Here is an 8,723-nt window from a genome sequence, read left to right on the forward strand (position 1 = left end):
TCTGGCAACCCTGCGATCTGCCTGCCCGAGCGCTGATGAGATTGGAGAGGAGGAAAGCACGAGCGTTGAGTTGGAGTTTGGAGCTCGGCACCATCGCATGCGGATCCGCGTCTATAAAGTAAGTGCGGGGTTTGAACGCCTTTGTCTCGTCCCTTGTTCTGACTCCGTGTTTAACCTGTAAGGAGGAATGAAAACAGCACGCTCGTGCCCTTTTCTCTCTTATCGTCTGCGGCATTTGTTTTCGGTTCGTGGTGATAGAACCCCGGTGCGCACGAGCGCAGTACCTCGGGTTGCATTGCTGATTATTACTGTTATTATTTAGGTGTTGTGTTTGTTTTGTTTTTGTTTTTTTTAAAATTGAGTATCTGACTATGGCTTTTGGCACGGACGAGTCACGACCTAAAAGGCGTGTGAACAGCGCGCGTGCGGCGTTGTATATACAGAGAAGTACTGTGCGCGTGGAGTGACATGGAGTACAATGTATCCTGTGTGTACGTACTATGTAGCTTATGGGCGTGCGCGCGCGCGCATGAATGAATACGTGCATGCACACACAACGAGATCCAAAAGCCCCCCCCCGAACGTTTCATTCGTGTCTCATTGCTTTACATTTCAGCATTTTCATTTATGCATTTCGGACACGACAAAACAAACAATGCTTATTATTATTATTATTATTATTATTATTCATTATGCATGCAAATCTCATTGAAGCTCGAAGCCCATTGGTTGCACGCGCTTGCATGCTAATGAAGCATGTCTGCAGGCGTCAAGCTGAGAAGTTCGCTCTTGTGTCTGATCTGCTCCAACAGTGTATTTTTCAGAAAATCCAGGATTCAGTAATCCGGTCAGGATTATATCCGTCTGTCTGGATTTCCTGTCCTCCGTCAGCGGCTCGGCGCCACTGCTCATCTCCTCTCCTCTCCTCTCCTCTCATCTCATCTCACCTCTCACTGTCAGTCTGGTCTTATTTTTCTCTCCACATGTGTGTGTGTGTGTGTGTGTGTGTGTGTGTGTGTGTTATGATTCATGACCTCATTTGTCTTCGCAAGGCTATGATGCAGTATCACGATGACATCACCCATGCAGGAGGTTCCCATAGTTACAGTGTGGGAGGTTCCTGTCATTGTGGAAGCTTTCTTCATATATTGTGCCATTACACTCGTGTGTGTGTGTGTGTGTGTGTGTGAGACAGACACAGGAAGCGAGAAACTGAGAGGGACTGCCACCGCAGTCATTCTTTACTCTGCTGACTCGGAGGTTAGATGAGGTGGCGGTACACTACACTTGGGAGACACGAGGAGGACAGTACAGTCCGAGCCGCTCCTCTCCCCCGTGCTAGGAATGTGCTGATGGTCACAGGATTGAGTGACGCAATATTGTTCGAGTGGACTCTTGTGTTGTGGGAAAAATCGTGTAAGCATGCTAGGAGTCACTTCATGGAACAGTAACCTAATTAAAACAGGGTGTAATAAAAGCCCAGATAATTATTGCAATTAACATGTTTAATAATGAGCAGAGAGTGTGTGTGTATGTGTGTGTGTGTGTATATATATATATATATATATATATATATATATACACACACACACACATATATATATATATATATATATATATATATATATATATATATATACACACACACACACATAAATAAATAAATAAATAAATAAAATAGCAGAGCTCTCCACTAATATTGGCACCCTTGGTAAATATGAGCAGAGAAGGTGTGAAAATGGTCTTTATTGTTTAATCTTTTGTTCAGAAAATTCACATAAATACTCTACTGTCATGGATATCAAACAATTACAAACAAAACACAGGTTTATCCAAAAAAAAAAAAAATCTTCGTTAAATATAGTGTGCAACAAGTATTGGCACCCTTTTAGTCAACACTTTGTGCAAGCCCCCTTTGTCAAGATAACAGCTCTGAGTCTTCTCCTCTAACGCCTGATGAGGTTGGAGAATACACGGCGAGGGATCTGAGAGCGTTCCTCCGTACAGAATCTCTCCAGATCCTTCACATTTTGTGGACTCTCCTCTTCAGTTCACCCCACAGGGTTTCTATGGGGTTCAGGTCAGGGGACTGGGATGGTCAGGGCAGGATCTTGATTTTGTGGTCAGTAAACCGTTTTTGTGTTGATTTTGATGTTTTGGATCATTGTCCTGCTGGAAGATCCAACCACGGCCCATTTGAAGCTTTCTGGCAGAGGCCGTCAGGTTTTCATTTAATATCTGTTGATATTTGATAGAGTCCATGATGCCATGTGTCCTAACAAAATGTCCAGGTCCTCTGGCAGAAAAACAGCCCCAAAACATTAAAGAGCCTGCACCATATTTAACCGTGGACATGAGAGGCTACCTCTCTGTGTGCGCCAAAACCACTTCTGTGTTTATTACCAAAAAGCTCTATTCTGGTTTCATCTGACCGTAGAATCCGATCCCATTTGAAGTTCCAGTCGTGTCTGGCACTCTGAAGACGCTCGAGTTTGTTTTGGATGAGAGTAGAGGCTTTTTTCTTGAAACCCTTCTAAACAACTTGTGGTGATGTCGTTGAGTTCAGATTGTAGTTTTGGAGACTTTCTGACCCCAAGACGCGACTAACTTCTGCAGTTCTCCAGCTGGAGATTTTTTGTAAACTCGAACCGTCCTCTTCACAGCTCGTTGCGACGATATAGACACGCGTCCAATTCCAGGTCGATTCATAACATTTCCAGTCGACTGGAACTTCTTAACGATTGCCCTGATGGTGGAGATGCACATTTTCAATGCTTGTGCTATTTTCTTATAGCCACGCCCCATTTTGTGAACCTCAACAACCTTTTGCCGCACATCACAGTTATATTCCTTGGTCTTACCCATCGTCATGAATGACTTAGGGAATTTTGCCTATGTGTTACTTCATATTTATACCCCTGTGAAACAGGAAGTCCTGGTGGAACAATTTCCTGTTCCTAATCACCCAGGTGTACTAAAGTGTACAGTTTTTAAATAATGGGAATATACGTCAAATATATTTTTCTCATATGAATTCATAGGGTGCCAATAATTGTTGCACCCCTATATTTAACAAAGTTCTTTATTTTATTTGATAAACCTGTGTTGTGTTTACAATTGTTTGATATCCGTGAAAGCGGACGATTTTTTGTTAATTTTTGCTCATATTTACCAAGGGTACCAAGTGGAGGGCTCTCTCTCTCTCTCTCTCTCTCTCTCTCTCTCTCTCTCTCTCGCAATTTTGATTGCGACTGTATATACAGTCACTGAAACCATAAAATTTCTCATTGTGTCGTTCCACATAGGATTACTTTTCCCTGAAATATCGCTCCATATAACCACATGTTTATCTGATCCTAGCCTGCAATTATTCTGTAGCTATTTGGTAAATATTTTAGTGCCCCGAGCGCTAATTTAGCGTTTCACCATTTTTCTCAGTCCCTCATGTGGCACCTCATTTGCATACCCAAACTATTATTGTAGGACTGTTCATTAGCGCTGTTTATCCGCTTATTTACCTTCTGCGGTTATGTAATTTATGCAAATTGGTCTTTGTGCTGTTTTCCCCGCAGAACAGTGAGCAGTCTGTCAGGATGAACTCCAGATGCTACGGTGTTGGTAATGGAGGAAAAGAACAGAGGCCGTGTAAAACCTCTTAGAGAAGCAGCACCGGGGTCAAGCGTGTGCCCATAATCATTTACCCTACAAACTTTAATAGGCGTGATGATGTTATAGTGGGCAATTTGGAATATCATCACCAATACCGGCATTCCATTAGGTGGAGGTGGCGTAGCTAGGCAACGTTTATAGATTCCCGAAAACACGGCAGGACCTGTATAAATTTCATTCTTTGGGCAGAATTTAAAGACCGTGTCAGTTTCCAAGGGGTGGAGAAATCGTAATCATAATTCAGCGTGCTACTTGTGCTCGCCCAGAAACTGACTAGGCTAAAAAAAAGATAGTCAATGCTATGTCATTGTCATTACTCTAGTGTGTACGGATTGTTCTGCGCCTCGATTCGTCTCACCGTAGTAAAAAGTACCCGAGGTTAGAGTTAGTGTGTCCCAAATGGTAGTACGTTCAAATGAGTATCCCAAAGGAACCCGGGTGGTCTAGTATTTCTGGTAGATTTTTTCGAAGTGGGCATCCGTGGACACTTTTTTCAGCTTGTATTGCCCACAAATCCTTGCACGAGGGAGGGAGGAGGAGCTTTGTGGAGTAAACAGGCTAACCCGCAAACTAGCATTAGATTAAACAGGCTAACCAACAAACTAGCATTAGAATGAACAGGCTAACCCGCAGACAAGCATTATATTAAACAGGCTAACCCGCACACTAGCATTAGAGTGAACAGGCTAACCCGCAGACAAGCATTATATTAAACAGGCTAACCCGCACACTAGCATTAGAGTGAACAGGCTAACCCGCACACTAGCGTTAGAGTGAACAGGCTAACCCGCACACTAGTATTGGATTAAGCAGGCTAACCCGCACACTAGCATTAAATTAAACAGGCTAACCCGCACACTAGCATTAGATTAAACAGGCTAACCCGCACACTAGCATTAGATTGAACAGGCTAACCCGCACACTAGCATTAGAGTGAACAGGCTAACCCGCAGACAAGCATTAGAGTGAACAGGCTAACCCGCACACTAGCATTAGAGTGAACAGGCTAACCCGCACACTAGCATTAGATTAAACAGGCTAACCCGCACACTAGCATTAGATTAAACAGGCTAACCAGCACACTAGCATTAGATTAAACAGGGCTAACCCGCACACTAGCATTAGAGTGAACAGACTAACCCGCACACTAGCACTGGATTAAGCAGGCTAACCCGCACACTAGCATTAGAGTGAACAGACTAACCTGCACACTAGCATTACATTAAGCAGGCTAACCCGCACACTAGCATTAGATTAAACAGGCTAACCCGCACACTAGCATTAGATTAAACAGGCTAACCCGCACACTAGCATTAGATTAAACAGGCTAACCAGCACACTAGCATTAGAGTGAACAGACTAACCTGCACACTAGCATTAGATTAAACAGGCTAACCCGCACACTAGCATTAGAGTGAACAGGCTAACCCGCACACTAGCATTAGTGTAAGTTGCTGTGGGCAGTTGTTGTCAATAAAGTTTTGAAATTTGGCTGCCAACTATCATATTTCTTACCCAGAAAGCTAGCTAACTCCATGATGTACATAAACTCTCATGAACTCTTTTACATACTAATGTTAACTTATCAGCTTATTGCTAGCATGTTTGTTTATTTTCAGTAGTAGAAAAAAAAATGTCTATAAAGGTATATAAATTCATAAGGTATGTAAACCACGAATCCAAAATGCTAATTTGGTTAATTTCCCGTTAAACAGAATCGTGGCGAGTATCATCACGTCAAGTATCGTCTTGTGTATCAGGACTATACCCGGATGGAGAAAATCCACATACAAATGCAGAAGCAGATTTAAATCCGGAGCTGTGGAGAAGTCTGCTCTTTGAAAGGAACAGATTTCAAGCAGCACTCGAGTGCCAGTTTCATAATATTAGTGCTTCCATTTAAATGCCAATACTTCTGCGATTAACATTAGTGCACTTCATATTAAAATGTTCTCCTTTTTTTTTTTTGTACAGTTACATAACAGTGACACAGCAGTGTTGCTGTAAAAACTGAAGTGACCGCACATCTCGGGCGGTCCGTGTCAGTCATCACCACACCCTCGCACAGCTGCTGGGAAACTTGCACACTCTGGCGATTAGCCATCTCCCAGGAGCCTCATAAACACAATTCATGTGCATTGACCTCAGATCGATAGTTTCAACTGAGCATCTTGGAGGAAAGTAATACGTTGTTGTTTTTCTTAGACGTTAGTGTGTCTATTTTTAGTCGTAGTAAGACGGTCAAACTAAGAATGATTTTCTTCTGCTCACTGAGGTTTATTCTGGGGGTGAAGGGATTAGCCACCTCTACTTTTGTGGAATTTTTGATGCAATTTATTTTAAATTAATTTCTCTTCAAACATAAACTAGTATTTTAGTCAGTGGGTTAACCCACAAACTAGCATTAGAGTGAACAGTCTAACCATCAAACTAGCATTCGAGTGAACAGTCTAACCCGCATACTAGCATTCGAGTGAACAGTCTAACCATCAAACTAGCATTCGAGTGAACAGTCTAATCATCAAACTAGCATTCGAGTGAACAGTCTAACCCGCAAACTAGCATTCGAGTGAACAGTCTAACCATCAAACTAGCATTCGAGTGAACAGTCTAACCATCAAACTAGCATTCGAGTGAACAGTCTAACCATCAAACTAGCATTCGTGTGAACAATCTAACCATCAAACTAGCATTCGAGTGAACAGTCTAACCATCAAACTAGCATTCGTGTGAACAATCTAACCCGCAGACTAGCATTCGAGTGAACAGTCTAACCCGCAAATTAGCATTCGAGTGAACAGTCTAATAATCAAACTAGCATTCGAGTGAACAGTCTAACCATCAAACTAGCATTCGAGTGAACAGTCTAACCCTCAAACTAGCATTCGAGTGAACAGTCTAACCCGCAGACTAGCATTCGAGTGAACAGTCTAACCATCAAACTAGCATTCGAGTGAACAGTCTAATCATCAAACTAGCATTCGAGTGAACAGGCTAACCCGCAGACTAGCATTCGAGTGAACAGTCTAACCCGCAGACTAGCATTCGAGTGAACAGTCTAACCATCAAACTAGCATTCGAGTGAACAGTCTAACCCGCAAACTAGCATTCGAGTGAACAGTCTAACCAGCAAACTAGCATTCGAGTGAACAGTCTAACCATCAAACTAGCATTCGAGTGAACAGTCTAACCATCAAACTAGCATTCGTGTGAACAATCTAACCATCAAACTAGCATTCGAGTGAACAGTCTAACCATCAAACTAGCATTCGTGTGAACAATCTAACCATCAAACTAGCATTAGAGTGAACAGTCTAACCCGCAAACTAGCATTCGTGTGAACAGTCTAACCCGCAAATTAGCATTCGAGTGAACAGTCTAATAATCAAACTAGCATTCGAGTGAACAGTCTAACCATCAAACTAGCATTCGAGTGAACAGTCTAACCCTCAAACTAGCATTCGAGTGAACAGTCTAACCCGCAGACTAGCATTCGAGTGAACAGTCTAACCAGCAAACTAGCATTCGAGTGAACAGTCTAACCATCAAACTAGCATTCGAGTGAACAGTCTAACCATCAAACTAGCATTCGTGTGAACAATCTAACCATCAAACTAGCATTCGAGTGAACAGTCTAACCATCAAACTAGCATTCGTGTGAACAATCTAACCATCAAACTAGCATTAGAGTGAACAGTCTAACCCGCAAACTAGCATTCGTGTGAACAGTCTAACCCGCAAATTAGCATTCGAGTGAACAGTCTAATAATCAAACTAGCATTCGAGTGAACAGTCTAACCATCAAACTAGCATTCGAGTGAACAGTCTAACCATCAAACTAGCATTCGTGTGAACAATCTAACCATCAAACTAGCATTCGAGTGAACAGTCTAACCATCAAACTAGCATTCGTGTGAACAATCTAACCATCAAACTAGCATTAGAGTGAACAGTCTAACCCGCAGACTAGCATTCGAGTGAACAGTCTAACCCGCAAATTAGCATTCGAGTGAACAGTCTAATAATCAAACTAGCATTCGAGTGAACAGTCTAACCATCAAACTAGCATTCGAGTGAACAGTCTAACCCTCAAACTAGCATTCGAGTGAACAGTCTAACCCGCAGACTAGCATTCGAGTGAACAGTCTAACCATCAAACTAGCATTCGAGTGAACAGTCTAATCATCAAACTAGCATTCGAGTGAACAGGCTAACCCGCAGACTAGCATTCGAGTGAACAGTCTAACCCGCAGACTAGCATTCGAGTGAACAGTCTAACCATCAAACTAGCATTCGAGTGAACAGTCTAACCATCAAACTAGCATTCGAGTGAACAGTCTAACCATCAAACTAGCATTCGAGTGAACAGTCTAACCATCAAACTAGCATTCGAGTGAACAGTCTAACCATCAAACTAGCATTCGAGTGAACAGTCTAACCATCAAACTAGCATTCGAGTGAACAGTCTAACCATCAAACTAGCATTCGAGTGAACAGTCTAACCATCAAACTAGCATTCGAGTGAACAGTCTAACCATCAAACTAGCATTCGAGTGAACAGTCTAACCATCAAACTAGCATTCGAGTGAACAGTCTAACCCGCAAACTAGCATTCGAGTGAACAGTCTAACCCGCAGACTAGCATTCGAGTGAACAGTCTAACCATCAAACTAGCATTCGAGTGAACAGTCTAACCATCAAACTAGCATTCGAGTGAACAGTCTAACCATCAAACTAGCATTCGAGTGAACAGTCTAACCATCAAACTAGCATTCGTGTGAACAATCTAACCATCAAACTAGCATTCGAGTGAACAGTCTAACCATCAAACTAGCATTCGTGTGAACAATCTAACCCGCAGACTAGCATTCGAGTGAACAGTCTAACCCGCAAATTAGCATTCGAGTGAACAGTCTAATAATCAAACTAGCATTCGAGTGAACAGTCTAACCATCAAACTAGCATTCGAGTGAACAGTCTAACCCTCAAACTAGCATTCGAGTGAACAGTCTAACCCGCAGACTAGCATTCGAGTGAACAGTCTAACCATCAAA

General features: G+C 42.4%; 1 protein-coding gene across 2 annotated transcripts in view; it reads left to right on the plus strand.

Moving 5' to 3' along the window:
* Positions 1-8,723, plus strand: part of zgc:92140 (DUF4612 domain-containing protein) — a 38,173-nt gene continuing 29,450 nt past the window's right edge. The window contains exon 1 of one of the 2 annotated variants that reach the window (XM_053680466.1): positions 1-118. The gene's annotated coding sequence lies outside the window, so the exon portion shown is untranslated. The remainder of the gene's footprint in view (positions 119-8,723) is intronic. The other variant, XM_053680467.1, reaches the window with a different exon arrangement.

Source organism: Ictalurus punctatus, chromosome 5 (genome assembly GCF_001660625.3).
Source record: "Ictalurus punctatus breed USDA103 chromosome 5, Coco_2.0, whole genome shotgun sequence".
Taxonomy (NCBI): Eukaryota; Metazoa; Chordata; class Actinopteri; order Siluriformes; family Ictaluridae; genus Ictalurus; species Ictalurus punctatus.